Source organism: Mustela nivalis (assembly GCF_964662115.1).
Source record: "Mustela nivalis genome assembly, chromosome: 18".
In the NCBI taxonomy this organism is placed as follows: domain Eukaryota; kingdom Metazoa; phylum Chordata; class Mammalia; order Carnivora; family Mustelidae; genus Mustela; species Mustela nivalis.
In genome coordinates this window covers 46493574-46510644 of record NC_139037.1, presented here as the reverse complement: position 1 = coordinate 46510644, position 17071 = coordinate 46493574, and the positions used below count along the sequence as shown (strand labels likewise).

General features: G+C 46.5%; 1 protein-coding gene and 1 long non-coding RNA gene across 2 annotated transcripts in view; one reads left to right on the top strand and one right to left on the bottom strand.

Moving 5' to 3' along the window:
• LOC309852596 (zinc finger protein 446-like) overlaps positions 1-17071 on the top strand; it is a 47744-nt gene that overhangs the window by 4232 nt on the left and 26441 nt on the right. The window lies entirely within an intron of this gene.
• LOC309852653 lies at positions 5814-12104 on the bottom strand. Its single transcript, XR_014305306.1, has 3 exons — positions 10428-12104; positions 8739-8865; positions 5814-7537 (listed from the first exon to the last, which is right to left on the bottom strand). It is a non-coding gene; the product is annotated as an uncharacterized lncRNA (long non-coding RNA).

Below are 17071 nucleotides of genomic sequence, written 5' to 3'. Positions count from 1 at the left end.
ACCAGTGTTTCATGCTTTCCTGTCATCTTCTAGTGGGCTAGATACTCTGGTTATCACCATGCGGTCAGGAACTCCAGGACTGTGAGAATGAATAGTCCTGATTGCTAAGTGGCTTTATCAAGAGTTAGTTTACATAGTGTAAAACACACCCGTTATAAGTGCACTATTTTTTTTTTTTTAAAGATTTTATTTATTTATTTGACAGACAGAGATCACAAGTAGGCAGAGAGGCAGGCAGAGAGAGAGAGAAAGGGAAGCAGGCTCCCTGTAGAGCAGAGAGCCCGATGTGGGGCTCGATCCCAGGACGCTGAGATCATGACCTGAGCTGAAGGCAGCAGCTTAACCCACTGAGCCACCCAGGCGCCCCTATAAGTGCACTATTAATGACTTTTTGTAAATGTATAGAATTGTACAGACATTATTATCTTACCCATTCCCATTGCCTCAGAAGGTTCCTTTGGACACTTTTATAGCTAAAATCCACTCCCATCCCCAGCCCCTAGCAACCACTAATCTACGTATGTTTCTATACTTTTGCCTTTTCTGGATATTTCATATCAGTGGAGTCATGTAATATGTAGTTCTTCATGTCTCGTTTCTGTCACTGAGCATAATGTTCTTGAGGTTATGCATGTTATTCATAAATATCAGAATTTTCTTCCATTTTATTGCTGAATAATATTCCTTTGTATGGATACACCACGGTTTATTTATCCATCATTAACTGACAGATTTTGAATTGTTTCAAGTTCTTGGCTATTATAAATGATGCTAGTAGGCACATTTTGCTTACAAATCTTTGTGGAGACATATGTTTTCATTTTGCTTGGGTGGATTCTTAGGAGTCAAGGACAGGCTTCCCCAAGATGGGCCACTTAGGCATAAAGATTCTTTTGACTTAAAGGTAATCAAGGGGCCCCTGGGTGGCTCAGTGTGTGACTCTTGATCTCAGCTCAGGTCTTGATCTCTGATTGTGAGGCAGTTGGCCTCTGCACTGGATATAGAGCCTACTTAAAAGAAAAAAAGGAATAAACAGAACTCTGAGTGGCCCAGTTGGGTTGAGCGTCTGCTTTCCGCTCAGGTCATGGCACGCGACCCTGGGATCAAGCCCTGTATCAGGCTCCCTGCTCAGCGGGGAGCCTCTTTCTCTCTCTCCTCCCTGCTCCTACTTTCAAATAAATAAATAAAATCTTAAAAAACAAAAAACAAAACCAGCAGATGCGGGAAAAGCTCTCTGCCTTTCCCACAACTGCCTAATTTAAATGGGGAAGGAGAGCCTGTAATAGGAAGAGAGTTATGAACAGACACTCCCCTTTATTTAAGGAATTTATCTGCGTAATAGAGCAACCTTGTGTTTCCAAATCTCTCCTTTCAACTTCTTGCTGAAGGGCTTTCTCTGCTTCGTATCCTTAGACCTCTGCCCTCAGCTCACCTAAGCTTCATGTTGCCTCACTGTCTTCAGAATTTCCTGTCTGTTGATTCCCTGTATGTATGCCCATTAAATTTGATTTTCTCTTGATAATCTGTATCATGTCAGTTTGATTCTAAGTCCAGTTAGAAGGACCATAGGGCGGAGTAAAGTCTTCCTGCCTGACAGTTCCTAGGAGTGGAACTTCTAAGTCCTGTGTTAAGTTCATGTTTCTCTCTTCACTGCCAAACTGTTTTCCAAAGTGTCTCTACCGTTTTATATTCCCACCAGCACTGTAGGACTGTTTGTTTTCTCTGTCTTCCCGCCAACACTTGGTGTTGCATCCTGGTGAGGGTGAAATGGTATCTCAATGGATTTTTTATTTTTTTTATTTTTATTTTTATATTTTTAAAAAAGATTTATTTATTTATTTGACAGACAGAGATCACAATTAGGCAGAGAGGCAAGCAGAGAGAGAGAGAGAGGAGAAAGCAGGCTCCCCGCTGAGCAGAGAGCCCGATGCGGGGCTCTATCCCAGGACCCTGGGATCATGACCTGAGCTGAAGGCAGAGGCTTTAATCCACTGAGCCACCCAGGGGCCCCTCAATGAATTTTTTAAAATTGTGGTAAAATACACATAAAACTTCTATTTTTAAGTGTACAGTTCAATGACATTAACTAAATTCACACAGTTGTACAGCTATTCCCCAATACCTCTCTCTAGCTTTTTCGTGTTCCAAAACTAAAACTCTGTACCCATCAAACAATATCAAGGGGTTTTTATTTTATTATTTTATTTTTTTAAATATTTTATTCATTTATTTGACAGACAGAGATCACAAGTAGGCAGAGAGGCGGGCAGAGGAGGGGGGGAAGCAGGCTCCCCACTGAGCAGAGAGCCCGATGTGGGGCTCGATCCCAGGAGCCTGGGATCATGACCTGAGCTGAAAGCAGAGGCTTTCACCCACTGAGCCACCCAGGCGCCCCTCAAGGGGTTTTTAACTTAAGTTTTCCTAATGAATAATGATGTCAGGCATCTTTCCATGTGCTTTTTAACATTTTGATAAAATGTCCATTCAGATCTTCTGTTCATTTTTACTTGGGTTGTCTTCTTATCATTGAGTTGCACAAATTCTTTATATATTCTGTGTTAAGACTCCGTATTTATTTCCTCTTGGTCTGTGCCTTGTGACGGAAGTTTAAATGGTGGACAGGTTAGCAGAGGAGAGGCTCTCCGCAGTGACGCAGTGGGCAGGGGCTATTTTCAGTGTGGGGAGATGAGGAGGTTGGTGACATGTGGAATTCTCCTTTTTGGTAACTGCCTACTTGAAAGTAGTCCATTGATCAGTTAGACCCTACGTATATACTTTTCTCTTTTTTTCAAGATTGATTTATTTATCTGAGAGAAAACACACATGCACACGTGAGTCCCCAGCGGGGAGGGGCGAAGGGTGAGGGAAAAGGAGAATCCTGAGCAGACTCCCCCTGAGCGCAAAGTCTCCACGTCGGGCTCAATACCATGACCCTGAGATCATGATCTGAGCTGCAATCAAGAGTGGGATGCTCACCCGACTAAGTGACCCAGGCCTCCCTGGTCTATGGATATTGTGAGGTGGGTCACCCAGTGATCCTGTGTTCAGCCAGGGCGTCACTACATCCCATCACTTAGGCCTGTTTGCCTAAAAGCAGCCTCTACATAGAGACTTCATCAAAATGTAAAATACTGCTCTTCAAGGGACACCTGACTGACTCAGTTGGTACAGCAAGTGACTCTTGGATCTCAGGGTTCTGAGTTCAAGCCCCATGTTGGCCTCAGAGCTTACATTAAAGAAAAAATAAAATATCCCTCTTCAAAAGATGTTATTAAGAAAATTAAAACAAGGGGTGCCTGGGTGGCTCAGTGGGTTAAGCCTCTGCCTTCGGCTCAGGTCATGATCCCAGGGTCCTGGGATCGAGCCCCACATCGGGCTCTCTGCTCAGCGGGAAGCCTGCTTCCCCCTCTCTCTCTGCCTGCTGTTCTGCCTACTTGTGATCTTTCTCTGTGTGTCAAATAAATAAATAAAATCTTAAAAAAAAAAAAAGAAAAGGAAAGAAGATCACTTGAGTAAAGTTATTTTGGTACTCTTAAGTCTGTTCTACAGATCTGTGTGTCTGTCTTTATGCCAGTGCCACACTGTTTTGATTACTATAGCTTTATAGAAATTTTTTAAATTAGGTAAAGTAAAACCGGCTTTGTTCCTGGTCAAAATCATTTTGGCTCTTTTAATTCTTTTGTGAATTTAGGATCAGCTTGTTAGTTTCTACTGAAGATGTCAGCTGTGGTTTTGATAGGGATTGCATGGAGTCTGTATTTCAACTTGGAGAACACTGTCATCTTAAAACATTGAATCAGCTAATCCATGAGCATGGACTGTTTCTCACCAGTTTCTCTTAGCACTGTTTTATAGCTTTCAGAGTGTTTTCAGAGTATGGCACTTGTTTTGTTAGACCTATTCATTTCATTCTTTCTCAGGCTGCTATGAATGGAATTGCTTCATTAATCATATTTGATCATTTGTATGGGTAACTTTGCAGCTCTGCTTTGTCCTTGTTTTTGCATATATATATATATATATATATATATATATATATATATATATGGCATATATTTGCATATATACATATATGTCTTTTTAGAGCAGGAGAGAGGAATAGATGTGGGGGAGGGACCCAGGGGCAGGAGAGGGGGACAGAGACTCTCACGAGTACTCTACACTGAGTGCTGAGCCCTGAGCCAAAACCAAGAGTCAGACACTTAACCAACTAAGCCACCCAGGTACCCCTCATACCTATTTTTAATATAGTTTTTAATGGATTCCTTGGGATTTTCTACACCCAGATCATGTCATCTACAAATAAAGACACTTTTAACTTTGGGGACACCTAGGTGGCTCAGTCAGTTAAGCATCTGCCGTGGGCTTAGGTCATGATCCCAGGTCCTGGGATTGCGTCCTGCATCAGGCTCCCTATTCAGCGGGGAGCCTGCTTCTCCCTCTGCCTGTCGGTCCCCCTGCTTGTGCTCTTGCTCTCTGACAAATAAAATCTTAAAAAAAAAAAAGACACTTTAACTTGTTCCTTTCCAGTGTATATCCTAATTTGCATTTCTATCCTGTGCCCTCCTGGGAAAGGCTGAAAGATTCTAGGCTCTCAGTCTTTTAAGTCAGATACCAAGAGCTCACCTGGTGAAGGGAGAAGTGGTCTAAAAGCCTGACAGTGATGTAGAAAGGAGATGCTGATCTCTTGTACCCGCTTACGGTTCTGCCTGGCCCTTGGAGATCTTACATCCAGTGATGTAACCAACCTGTCTATAGATTTTGGACATCAGGGGCCTTACTCATGGGCAGGTCCCAGGAGACAGCGGCCCCTCAACTCTGCTGGGGAATGTGGACATTCCCAGGAACAAAGAACCCAACCCCTGCTGCCCAGGAAGAACTAGAGATTGCCATATGGAATACCCAGTGTCCAAAGCTCTGGGCCTGTCAGGCTGTCCTGGCATCCAGGACCAAGATTTAACCCAGAGACTTTCAGCCTGTCCCAGGAGGCCCTGGGTCTAGACTGCAAGGTGTTCTGTGCCATCCTGCTGTTGAAGGTGAGGTCTCCCACTAAGACCTTTCTCCCTCTTTATCCTGTTAGAGCCCTATTCTGTTCTCCATCTCACCCACCCCCAACCACACACACAATGGGTAGAAATTAAAGACAGCTTCAACAGTGAGACAGGCAGTTTCAGGGTTGGGTGATTTGGAGACTAGACAGATCCATCACAGGCATCATCTGTAGACAATACCAAAAGGGTGCCTGGGGGGCTCAGTCATTTAAGCGTCTGTCTTCAGCTCAGGTCATGATCCCAGGGTCCTGGAATCAAGCCCCGATTCTTCCTTTCCCTCTCCCTGCTACTCCCCCTATTTGTGGTTGCTCTCTTTCAAATAAATAAATAAATCTTTTTTTTTTTTTTAATTACCCACAAAAGAGGGAAGCTATTTCTGGAAAGTCCTGGAGAGAAGAGGTCAGTCAGGTCCATGCCTGAACCACTGGGGACAGGGCAGAGATGGAAAATGAGGCCACCCCAAAGAGCTCCCATCACACATGTCTCCCTCCTGGGAATGAGTGAGGACAAAATCAGCCTTCCCTGAATATGCTGAGATGACAGGCTGTGGGGGGCCCCGCCAGCCTGTAGAAGTGAGATGCCATCTAGCAATGGCATAATCTGGCAAAGCACCTGGACAGATTAGAAAGTGTGATGTCGTTCCTGAAAACTTCCCAGGTATCTGGCGATCTCCTTGGAGGGGTGTTAGGATATTTTTCAATATTTGGCCTATGGTTTCTTCACAAAGGCTCCTTTCACATAAGTTTTCTCAGGAGTGAACTCTTTTTTTAAAAAAGGATTTTATTTATTTGACAGATGGAGATCACAAGTAGGCAGAGAGGCAGGCAGAAAGAGGGGGGGAAGCAGGTTCCCCACTGAGCAGAGAACCTGATGTGGGCTCTTAAGGTGAACAAAGAAAATGCCCCAGTTAGTTAGTGGTTTTCCACATTTGATACACTCCTTAGACTTTTCTTTGGTATAAACTTTGTGGTGCTGAGTGAGGCTGGGGCTCTGGCTGAAGGCATTCCTATGTCCACTGCACTCAGATGGCTCTTTTCCGGTGACCTTTCTGGTGCTGAGAGAGGTCTGACTTATAGCAGAAAGCTTTTCCACACTCAGTACACGCATAAGACTTTTCTTCAATGTGAACTCTCTGGTGCCGACTGAGGTTGGATCTTGTACTGAAGGCTCTCCCACGTTGGCTGCACTTGTAAGGCCTCTTTCCAGTGTGAACTATCTGGTATGTAACAAGGTTGGAGCTATAGCTGAAGGCTTTTTCACACTCATAAGGCTTTTCTCCAGTATGGATTCGCTGGTGTGCAACAAGATTAGAGGGCCAGCTGAAGGCTTTCCCACACTGTTTGACAGAGATCACAAGTAGGCAGAGAGGCAGGCAGAGAAAGGGGGAAGCAGGCTCCCTGCTGAGTGGAGAGCCTGATGTGAGGCTGGATCCCAGGACCCTGGGATCATGACTCGAGTTGAAGGCAGAGCTTTAACCCACTGAGCCACCCAGACGCCCCTGTTGTGAACTTTCTGATGCCAATGAAGATGAGAACTGCTAATGAAGGCTTTCCCGCATTCACTGCACGTACAAAGTCTTGCCCCAGTATGTATTTTCTGGTGCTCCACAAAACTGGCGATGCAGCTGTAGACTCTCTGGCACGGTCTGCACTTACAAGGCCTTTCTTTGTTGTAACTTCCTGATGGTGAGCGACACTGAAGCTGCAAGTGAAGGTTTTCCCACAGTGGCCACAGGCATAAGGCCATTCTTCAGTGGACTCTCCACTGCTGAGTGAGTGTGTACTTCTGGGTGAAGGCTATCCCACACTCACTGCAACCGTGATACACTTTTCCAGTAGGAACTTTCTCATGTGTCCTCAGTTTCAAAAGGTGGCTGAAGGCCTTCCCACATTCCTTACACACACAGGGTGTCTCTCCAGTGGCGTTTTCGGGTAACGAACAGTGGTGGCATGCTCTTTAGGGGCATTTCTCCGTGCTGGGCATCTGCAGGGTCTCTCTGGAATGAGTGAGCAGGTGGTCTAGGAGCATGAGAGCCTTCAGAAAGCTGTTCCCACAGCTGCTGCACTTGAAGGGACTTCTGTGTGGTGTGGCCTCTCTGCTGCTGCTGATGCCTGGTGCCCGTGTGGCTTCCCCATACTGTGGGTGGCCCGGTGCTGCAGGAGGTCGAGGCCGTCCAGGACATCCTTAGCACGTTTGCTGCCTGTGAAGCGTTTTTCTCTACTGGGCTCCTGCTGGCACTGGTGAGAGCTTATTCGAGCCAGAAGCCTCTCCCACATGCCTCACACTTGTCTGGTTTCTGCGTAGGGTGATTTCCCTGTAATTAGCGTGGTGATTAGCCAAGTGTAATGTCTTTGAGACCAAGCCACACATGTCACAGATGTTGTCCTTCAGGGTGGAAGGATATGCCTTAGGGGTCCTGAAATGGTACGCTCCTTCTACAGAAACACCCTGTTCAAGAGGGGCTTCCTCCACTCCACACCAGCAACCTGAAAGCAGAGAAATACCAGCAAAGTATATATGGGCTTTGTTGGGAGGGGGCAGTCCCCTCCCACATGTGGATCTGACAAATTTAGGAGTGAGTCTGCAGGATCAAGTCAGGGGGAGGTAGAGCTTGTGGTGCAGGACAGGGCCTAGGAAAGCCAGTGAAGGTGAAGATCCAGGACGTGAGAACACACGTGAGGGTTCTGGCTAGGAGGAGAGGCAGGAACTGCAACCTCTCAGCTCTCAGCAGGACCCAATACAGGCAGGCCCCAGATCTCAGACAGGAACAAGGGTCACAAGAGTCTCCATGAGCGCAGGAAATCCAGCTGTAACCAGGCATCTGGTGCTTAAAGCCTCTATGAGGATATATGCACATCTCATAATACACTGGCTGTGGGCTAAGGTGGGACATCCCTGTAAAAGGAGGAATGGAGGGGAATAAGGAAGACACAGATCAGAGCACTGTACACAGACAAAGTGGAAATGGCAAGAATGTGTTGTCTAAAACAAGGAAGGAAAATGGAGTAAGGTATGGGTACTGGCCCCAGCAGCAAAGGCCAGTGGATACAGGGCAGGTAGTACAGTGTGAACCCAGCCCCAGCGTCACGTCTGCACCAGTTCCCACTCATCAGAGGCAGACCCCCTCCCAGCCTCTTCTGTGGTATATGGAGCTATGTGCACCCTGTCAGGCTCCCAGCCTTCTCTGTCCTGTTCCAGGTGAGCAACCATGCAGGACCTGAAAGTTCTAAGTCCTGGGAAAAAGACAGAGTGGGTGAGTGGCTGGCTCAGCCAAGGGCAACCTACCCTGTGATAGACGAGAGGGAGCTCTCATCATCTCCGCAACTAGGGAGAAAACCCAGTGTTACAAAATAAGCCTGTGAGGAGCATCTCCTAGAAGAGCCCAGCCGCAGGTAGTGATGATGTCCATGTCTACAGTCCATGACGTAGCCCAGCTCCTGGAAATGTCTGATATAAAAAAGTGGGAGGGAAGAACCTGGGCACAGAGGTCCCACTTATCTAGACAAACTCAGGCAACCGACTGAGCCCCTCGGTCCTGAACCCTTCTACAGGAAGGGAAGCAGATATTAGGGCTCCTCAGGGGAAGGAGCAGGCTGTGCCTTTGCCCCAGCTCTGCACACAGAGCTGTTCCCGGGAGAAGAGGAAGGACAGAGACCAGAACAGCAAGCTGGGGTGGGAGGGCCTTACCCATTGATGCCACAAGCGCCAGGGTCTCCAGCATCACATTGTGGTACAGGCACCTCTGAGTTTCATCAAGGAGCTCCCACTCCTCCTGGAAGAAGTATATGGCCACGTCCTCAACGGTCCCCCAGTCCTGTCATGGTGAAGACAGCTAAGTCAGCCATGGTGAGGACAGGGCAGCAAGAAAACTACAAAAAAACCCCACAGATGAACCCATCCAGACCTGGGCCTGTGACCCTACGTGCTGCCATCTTTCTAGTAGGTAGTCTCTGACTCTCAAATTAACCCTGCCAACAAACTCCTAGGTCACCCTTCTCCCTGAGCTCTAAAGCCATGGGGGCCACCATTGTCTTTTCATGTCCCACTGATCACTGTGTCCTCCTTCACACAGCAGGGAGGTGGGCAGATAGTTGCCACAAGGTCTGGGCCTGGTCGTGGGGCCTCACTGCCTCCTACCAGATGATTCTCCTGGCTCCCCAGATCCTGCCTCCCAGAACAACAAAACTGGGGCTCATCTCGTGTAGGCCCCCAGTACCAGGACTCCAGTCCATCAATTCATACGCCCCTGCATGTGCATATCCATCTTTGTACCACACATCTCCAGATCCCACCACTATCCCATGGCCCATTCTTCCTCCCAGCAAGCCTACAGATCACTCTGCAAATGGTGTCCAAAATGTGGCTAACTTGGTGAGGTCAACCAGGATCCCATCCTGACCCAGACTTCCAAAAGTCCCCATTTCCAGAGGTGGCACCCAGCTTTCCTTCAGTTTCTCTAACTGGTCCTATTCCTACCTTTAACACTTAGCCATCCAGACTAGGCCACAAAGACTTCTGGGACCTCCAAATCTCTCTGCCTTTATTCATGCTGTCCCCTCACCAGCCTCAGTATTCCTCTTTCCTTCTGATGCAACGCCCCCACCCCCACCCCAAGCCTAGGACACTCAGCCTACTGCCACTGAGCTAACTTGTCATCCTGACTGAAACACTCAGACCCCACAGAGGGTGGCCAAGAAATGCCTGTGAGCCCACAGAGAGGTGACTAAACACGAGTCCCAGTTCCACTGTCATGTTACTTGTGTCTCCAATATGCCTTAGCCTCTGTCCCAGGGATCTTGGTCACTTTCTGGACCCCTTCTCACACACACATTCTCTTGTGGCTCCTTCTCCCTTCATCTGACTTTGTGACACCCATCGACCCCGTCCAGTACCCAGGCCAGCCACCCAATCCTCAGATGCCACTGTAGGACATCTTCACCATAAGCTAAAGATGACCTCTCTCAAATGTGAGCCAGAGCTCCACTGCAGCTCACTGTCTGACTGCTGCTGACTGGAGGTCTCCAAGCTGAATTCCTCAGCATAACTTAGACCTGCCATGTCCAGCTGCCCCTTAGGAAGTCTTTAGGACATCTCAGCCTGGACAGGGTCAAAATCTGCCTCCTGATCCTCCCTGAAGCCTGCTCCACCCAGCAACCTCTCCATCTCACTCGATGCCCTTCAGTTCCACCTAGTAACCAAGGCCAGGCTCCTCCACTTCTCTGCACATCACAAAATCTGGCTGACTTGAAAGATCCAAAATCCAACCATTTCTCCCAAATCCAGGCCATGACACCATCACCCACCTAAGGTAGTAAAAGAGCATCCTTATGAGCCTCCCTTTCTGCCCCCTCAACTTCACCTCCTACCCCACCCTACCTCTGTTTTCCGCTCTGCAGCCAAAGGGAGCCTGTGAACATCTCTACTCCAAACCTTCCGTGGCTCCCACCATCTTCAGGCCAAGCTCCCCAGGCTGCCATGTCCCGGCCTGACTCCGGCCCACCGGACATAAATAACGGGAGGCCTGTGGTTCCCCGAATACTCCCAGCTCAGTCTCTTCTCTGAGCATTTGCACATCCCGGTCCCTGTGCCTGAAAGAGCTTTCCACATCTTGTCCCACTGGATTCCAGAATCGTGAAAATTCCCACAGAAACTACGGCCGGGACTCAGGACCTCAGGCTTGGGGTGATCTGAGGGTCGCAGCAGCAAAAGAAGTGAAGGCGGAGGAGGGGTCCAGCGACTCCCCACTCCCTTCTACTGTGGACCCCACTCAACCGCGCCAGATCCACCAGCGCCACCGCCGCCATGGGACCCGGGCAGGCCCTGAGTGCGCAGCCGATGCCCACACCTCCGCCGGGCAGGCGCCCGCCGCCCGTCGCAATCGGGGCCTCAGAGGGGACGGCGGGCGAATGCGGAGGGAAGAGGACAGCCCCGTTACCAGAGATCACGGCTAGGACGGAGCCGGGCAGCTCATCCCAGCCTTCCCGCCCCCCGGCTGGGTCCCAAGGAGGTGCCTGCCGGAGCTCAGCTCCCCGAGGGCGGGGCAAGGGCACGACGAACGTGCTCTACGGAGACGCCGGAAGCCTGGGGAGCCGCGGGATATAGCCCTCTTCGGTGCTGGGATTGGTGGCGGGTCGCCGCCGTCCCCGTGGCCTTCTGGTCGTTGTAGTTTCTGCCGCGCACAGGCCTCGCGTAAGGCGTCCGCGCGTTCCGCTTGGCAACGTCCGATTGGCTCCGCAAGGGCTGCTGGGACGGGGAGCCCGCGGTGCTGAGGGGCAGTGTTGTGTTTACGCTTTCTCTGACGGGGCTACCCCGGGTTCCTCCCGCAGAGATGCAGGGCCCGCGCTCTGGAGGGAGGACCAGCCCGGAGGGGGCCTCTGGGGCGCAGCTTCACTTCTTCATTTCCCCTGTCAGAACCTTCTGGGATGAGCCTGAACATTCCGTGCTGGGCAGTCCCTCGGGGATTCGGACGCGCTCCCAGAAGCAGCTCTAACTCGAAATCCGGTGACTAGATTTGGTCACTGCTGCACCTCTCCTCTCGAGAAGTGACAGGAGAAGTATTTAGCACAGGCCAGGCACGTAGTGCTGTGAAACCCAGGAAAGGGAGTCCTACTAAAGTGTGAAAGGGCGAGCTCTCGCTTGGTACGGCTGCGAGTCAAGAATTACCGACAGAAGCAGCTTCAGCAGCCAAGAATCCTCAGCTACAGGCCCCGACGAAAAGACGCGCACTGCATCTCCTACAGCAATGAGTGGGCCCTGTGCCTCAGCCGGCGAGAGCCCATCATCACCCTGGACCTTCTCCGCTGGACTTTCCTTCAGAACAGCCCCTCCTAACCCCCTTCGTCCTCTCTGTACAATAACGTTCTTCTCCTTTGTTACATTTGCCTATAGTTTTGCTGTATCTTGCATGTCCAGAATTGTAATTCTCTCCTATTCCCAAATAATCCCATTTTTGCTGGTAAAGTAACTTCTATTGGTAAGGCTAACACTACTAAATAAGACACTGGGGATAAAAATATATGTTTATAAAAAATTAAAAATTAAAAAAAAAATAAACAAGACAGCTGTTGTTATCCTTATCATCATCATCATCATCATCCCAAGGCTCTCATAGCACTGCCAGGGGAGGGCAAGTTGGAAACGCGTCTTTCGAGAATCATTGTTGACATCTATCAAAGAATAAAATGTCCTCATCCTGACTTTGCAAGTAGCCATATACGCAGTGTATATGGCTTTTTAAAAAGATTTTATTTATTTATTTGAGAGAGAGACAGAGAGAACATGAGAGGTGAGAAGGTCAGAGGGAGAAGCAGACTCCCCCATGGAGCTGGGAGCCCAATGCAGGACTCCATCCTGGGACTCCAGGACGGTGACCTGAGCTGAAGGCAGTTGCTCAACCAACTGAGCCACCCAGGCGCCCGAAATTTTTTTTTTTAAGATTTTTATTTATTTATTTGACAGAGAGATCACAAGTAGACAGAGAGGAAGGGAAGCAGGCTCCCCGCCGAGCAGAGAGCCTGATGTGGGACTCGATCCTAGGACCCCGAGATCACGACCCGAGCCTAAGCAGCGGCTTAACCCACTGAGCCACCCAGGCGCCCCAGTGTTGAAAATTTTTTAAAAAGTATATTCTTGTACTGTGGTAGGCAGAATCTAATGACTCCAAAGATGTCCACTAACCTGTCTGCAAATGGGATTCCCTCGGGCCTCAGTGCTAGTGACAGGAGTACCAAACAGGGTGGAAAGCTGGTAACACTAGGGCTCCAAATCCCCAGAGGGGACAAGTGCCTGCCCACCTCTAAAATCCTGCATTTTAGGATATGTGAACTATGCAGGGATTGTGCTAGTTCCTTATTGCTGCTGTAATAAATTACCATTAACCAACCGACTGGCTTAAAACGACACAAGTTTACTCTTCCAATTCATTCTTTCTTTCATTCTTTCTTTCCTCTTCCAATTCTGGAGGCCAGATGAAATTAATTTAGATGGGCAAAAATCAAGGTGTTACCATAGCTAGTTTCTTTTGAGGCTCTAGGAGAAAATCTGTTCATTACCTTTTTCAGCTTGTTGAGGGAGCCTTCATTCCTTGGCGCTTGACTTTCTTTCCTCACATCCCTCCAACTTCTTACTTCTGTTGCTGCATCTCCTACCTCCTCTTTTGACTTTCTTTTTCCACAAAAATGTGTTTTTTCACTGACAATTTTCGGATAGCAGAGGAATCTAAAACAGGTTTTTTTTGGGGGGGGAAGTAATTTCAGATTATAATTACTACTACACTAAAAATTGTGGTTAAATACGAAGTAGTATATTTATTTATTTATTTATTTAAAAAAGACTTTATTTATTTATTTGACAGACAGAGATCACAAGCAGGCAGAAAGGCAGGCAGAGATAGAGGGGAAGCAGGCTCCCTGCTGAGCAGAGAGCCCGATGCAGGACTCGATCCCAGGACCCCGAGATCACGACCTGAGCCGAAGGCAGCGGCTCAACCCACTGAGCCACCCAGGCGCCCCCGAAGTAGTATATTTAAAACACAGTAGTTAAAACACAGTAGTTTTCATTTTAACCATTTTTAATGTACAGTCCCATGACATTAATTGTATTCATAATATTGTAAAACCATCACCACTACCTATTTCCAAAATTTTTCCATCACCCAAGCAGCAACTTTGCCCATTAAACAATAACTCCCCATTCCTCCTTTCCCTGGCCCCTGTCCACTTCTTCTTTATTTTTAATTTTTTTTGAATCTTTTAAAAATTTATTTATTTATTTTTAAATTTCTTTTCAGTGTTCCAAAATTCATTGTTTATGTACTACACCCAGTACTCCATGCACCCTGTTAACTTATTTTTTTTTTTAAGATTGTATTTATTTATTTACTTGACAGAGAGCACAAGCAGGCAGAGAGACAGGCAGAGGCAGAGAGAGAAGCAGGCTCCCCACTGAGCAAAGAGCCCGATGCGGGGCCCAATCCCAGGACACTGAAACCATGACCCTAGCCGAAGGCAGCAGCTTAACCCACTGAGTCACCCAGGTGCCCCCACCCTGTTAACTACTAATCTACTTTCTACCCCTACGAATTTGCCTATTCTAGTGATTTCCTTTAACTACTCTTGTCCTTTTGTGTCTGGATGATTTCACTTAGCAGCTGTTTTCAAGGTTTATCCATGTTGTAACACTTACCAGTACATCATTCTTTTTGATAGGTGAACAATATCTCATTGTATGACAAGACACATTTTGTCCTTTCATCTGCTCAGGGACTCTTGGGTTGTTTCCACCTTTTTACCCATTATGATTAATGAGCAATGAACACTGGCATAAAAGTATCTGTTTGAGTCCCTGTTTTCAAATCTTTGGGTATATACCTAGGAGTGAAACTGCTGGGTGATACGGTAATTCTATCTTTAACTTTCTGAGAAACTGCTGAACTATTCTCCATAATGGCTACACTGCTTTACAGTCTATCCAGCAACATATGAGGGTCCATTTTTCCACATCTGAACCATTCTTTTTCTTTTTTTTTTTTTTTTTCATGATAGCAATCCTAGTAGGTTTGAAATGGTGTCTTTTGATTTGCATTCCTCTAAAGACTAATGAGCATCTTTTCATGTGCTTATTGGCCATGTGAATATCTTGTTCAGAGAAATATCAGTTCAAGTCTTTTGTCCATTTTTTAATTGGGTTCTTTTGTATTTAAATTCTTTATGTATTCTGGATATTAAACTTCATCAAATAAGTGATTTGCAAGTATTTTCTCCCATTCTTGGGTAGGTTTTTTACTCTGCTTGTAATGAATACCTTTTGATGTACAAACATTTTAAATTTTGATGAAGTCCAGTTTATCTTTTTTAAAATTTATTTTAATTTTTTTAAGCGAGGAAGTGGGGACACCTGGGTGGCTCAGTCAGTTGAGCCTCTGCCTTCGGCTCAGGTCATGATCTCAGGGTCCTGGGATCGAGCCCCTCATGGGGCTCTCTGCTCGGCAGTGAGCCTGCTTCCTCCTCTCTCTGCTTGCCTCTCTGCCTACTTGTGATCTCTGCCTGTCAAATAAATAAATAAAATCTTAAAAAAAAATTAAAGGCCATTATCAAAGGTCATTGAGATTCATCCTTATGTTGTCTTCTAAGAATTTTATGGTTTTTAGCTCTTATATTCATGCTGTTGATTCATTTTGAGTTAATTTTTTGTGTATGGTATGAGTTTAGGGGTATACCTTCATTCTTTTGTATGAGGATACCCAGTCGTCTCAGCACCATCTTTTGAAGATTCAATACCAATCGAATGGAATTGACACCCTTGTAAAATATCAATTAACCATAGTTATATAGGCCTATTTCTGGACTTTCAAGTCTCTTCTATTGGTGTATGTGTCTGTCCACTAGTGTATATGCCACTATCACACTGTTTTGATTATTACAGCTTTGTAGTAAGTTTTAAAATCAGAAAGTGTGAGCACTCCAACTTTGTTCTTTTTCAGGTTTGTTTCAGCTGTTTGGGGTCCTTTGTAGTTTCATATGAATTTGAGGATCAGCTTTTTCATTTCTACATAAGAGGGATGTTGGAATTTTGAAGGGAATTGCATTGAATCTGTAGTTTTGGGTAGCATTGACATTTTAACAACGTTAAGTCTTCCTGTCCACTAATATGGGATGACTTTCCATTTATTTAGATATTTTTAATTTCCTTCAATGATGTTTTCTAGATTTCAGTGCACAGTGTTTCACCTCAGTGTATTTTTTTAAAGATTAAAATTTTTTTTTATTCATTTGACAGACAGAGATCACAAGTAGGCAGAGAGGCAGGCAGCGAGAGAGGAAGGGAAGCAGGCTCCCTGCTGAACAGAGAGCCCGATGCGGGGCTCGATCCCAGGACCCTGAGATTATGACCTGAGCTGAAGGCAGAGGCTTTAACCCATGCCTCAGTGTATTATTATAGTTACTGTATCCTTTTAGATCCTATTGTAAATATAGCTTCCTTAATTTCCTTTTTAGATTGTATATTGCTGGCATATAGGAGCACTTGGATTTTTATGTGTTAATTCTGTACCCTGCAACTTTGCTAAATTTGTTTATTAGCTCCAGTAGCTTTCCTATGGATTCTTTGGAATTTTCATATCATCTATGTATAGAGATATTTTTGCTTCCTCCTTTCCAATCAGGATGCCTTTATTCTGTTTCTTACTTAATTTCTCTGGCAAGATCAATTGGCAACATCAAGTGGCAGTGATGCAAGTGAGCATCGTTGTCTTATTCCTGATCTCAGTGTGCAAGCTTTCTGTCTTCCACCTTTATGTTAGCTGGAGATTTTTCACAAGTGCCCTTTATCATGTTGAAGAAATTTCCTTATATTGCTAGTTCTCTTGAGAGTTTTTGTCATGAAAAGGTGTTTGATTTCCTTTGACCTTCTTGTTTCTCCCTTATGAGAATGCTCGTGATTCCATTTAGGGCCCACCTGAATAGTCCAGGATAATCTCTCCATTCCAAGATCTTTAACCTAATCATAACTGCGACGTCTTTTTTTTTTTTTTTTTCTGTGACATATCTCTTTCCACATAAAGTAACATACTCACAGGTTCAGGGATTAAGGTGTGAACATCTTGGGAAGTTAGGGGGCAAGATGATGCTGACCAGGATGGAGAAGCTGAATTGAAGGATCTGAAAGCAACAGTGGGAAAGAAGGGGTCAGATGTGGAGGCTCAGCTGGAGGAGGCTGGGAGACAACCAAGGCCCAGGAGTCACATGAGAGGAAGTTTGGGTCTAGAGGACAGTAGGAATGAGATACAGCCACTGGACTTAGAGGCACTAGTTAAGCACCAGCCTCATTCAGCAATAGTCCAGGCTTGTAATAATGCCCTAGACTGGTGAAGTAGCCCTGGATCAGACTTAGGAGATGGTGGTCCCAAGGAGGACAGATGGTGAGAGCATGTTACAGGGAGGGGTCCCGGAAGGTTCTGCACACTACAAGGCTCCACACTGGGACTGCAGTCCTTGTAGGCATGCTGGTATAGATGATGGTTC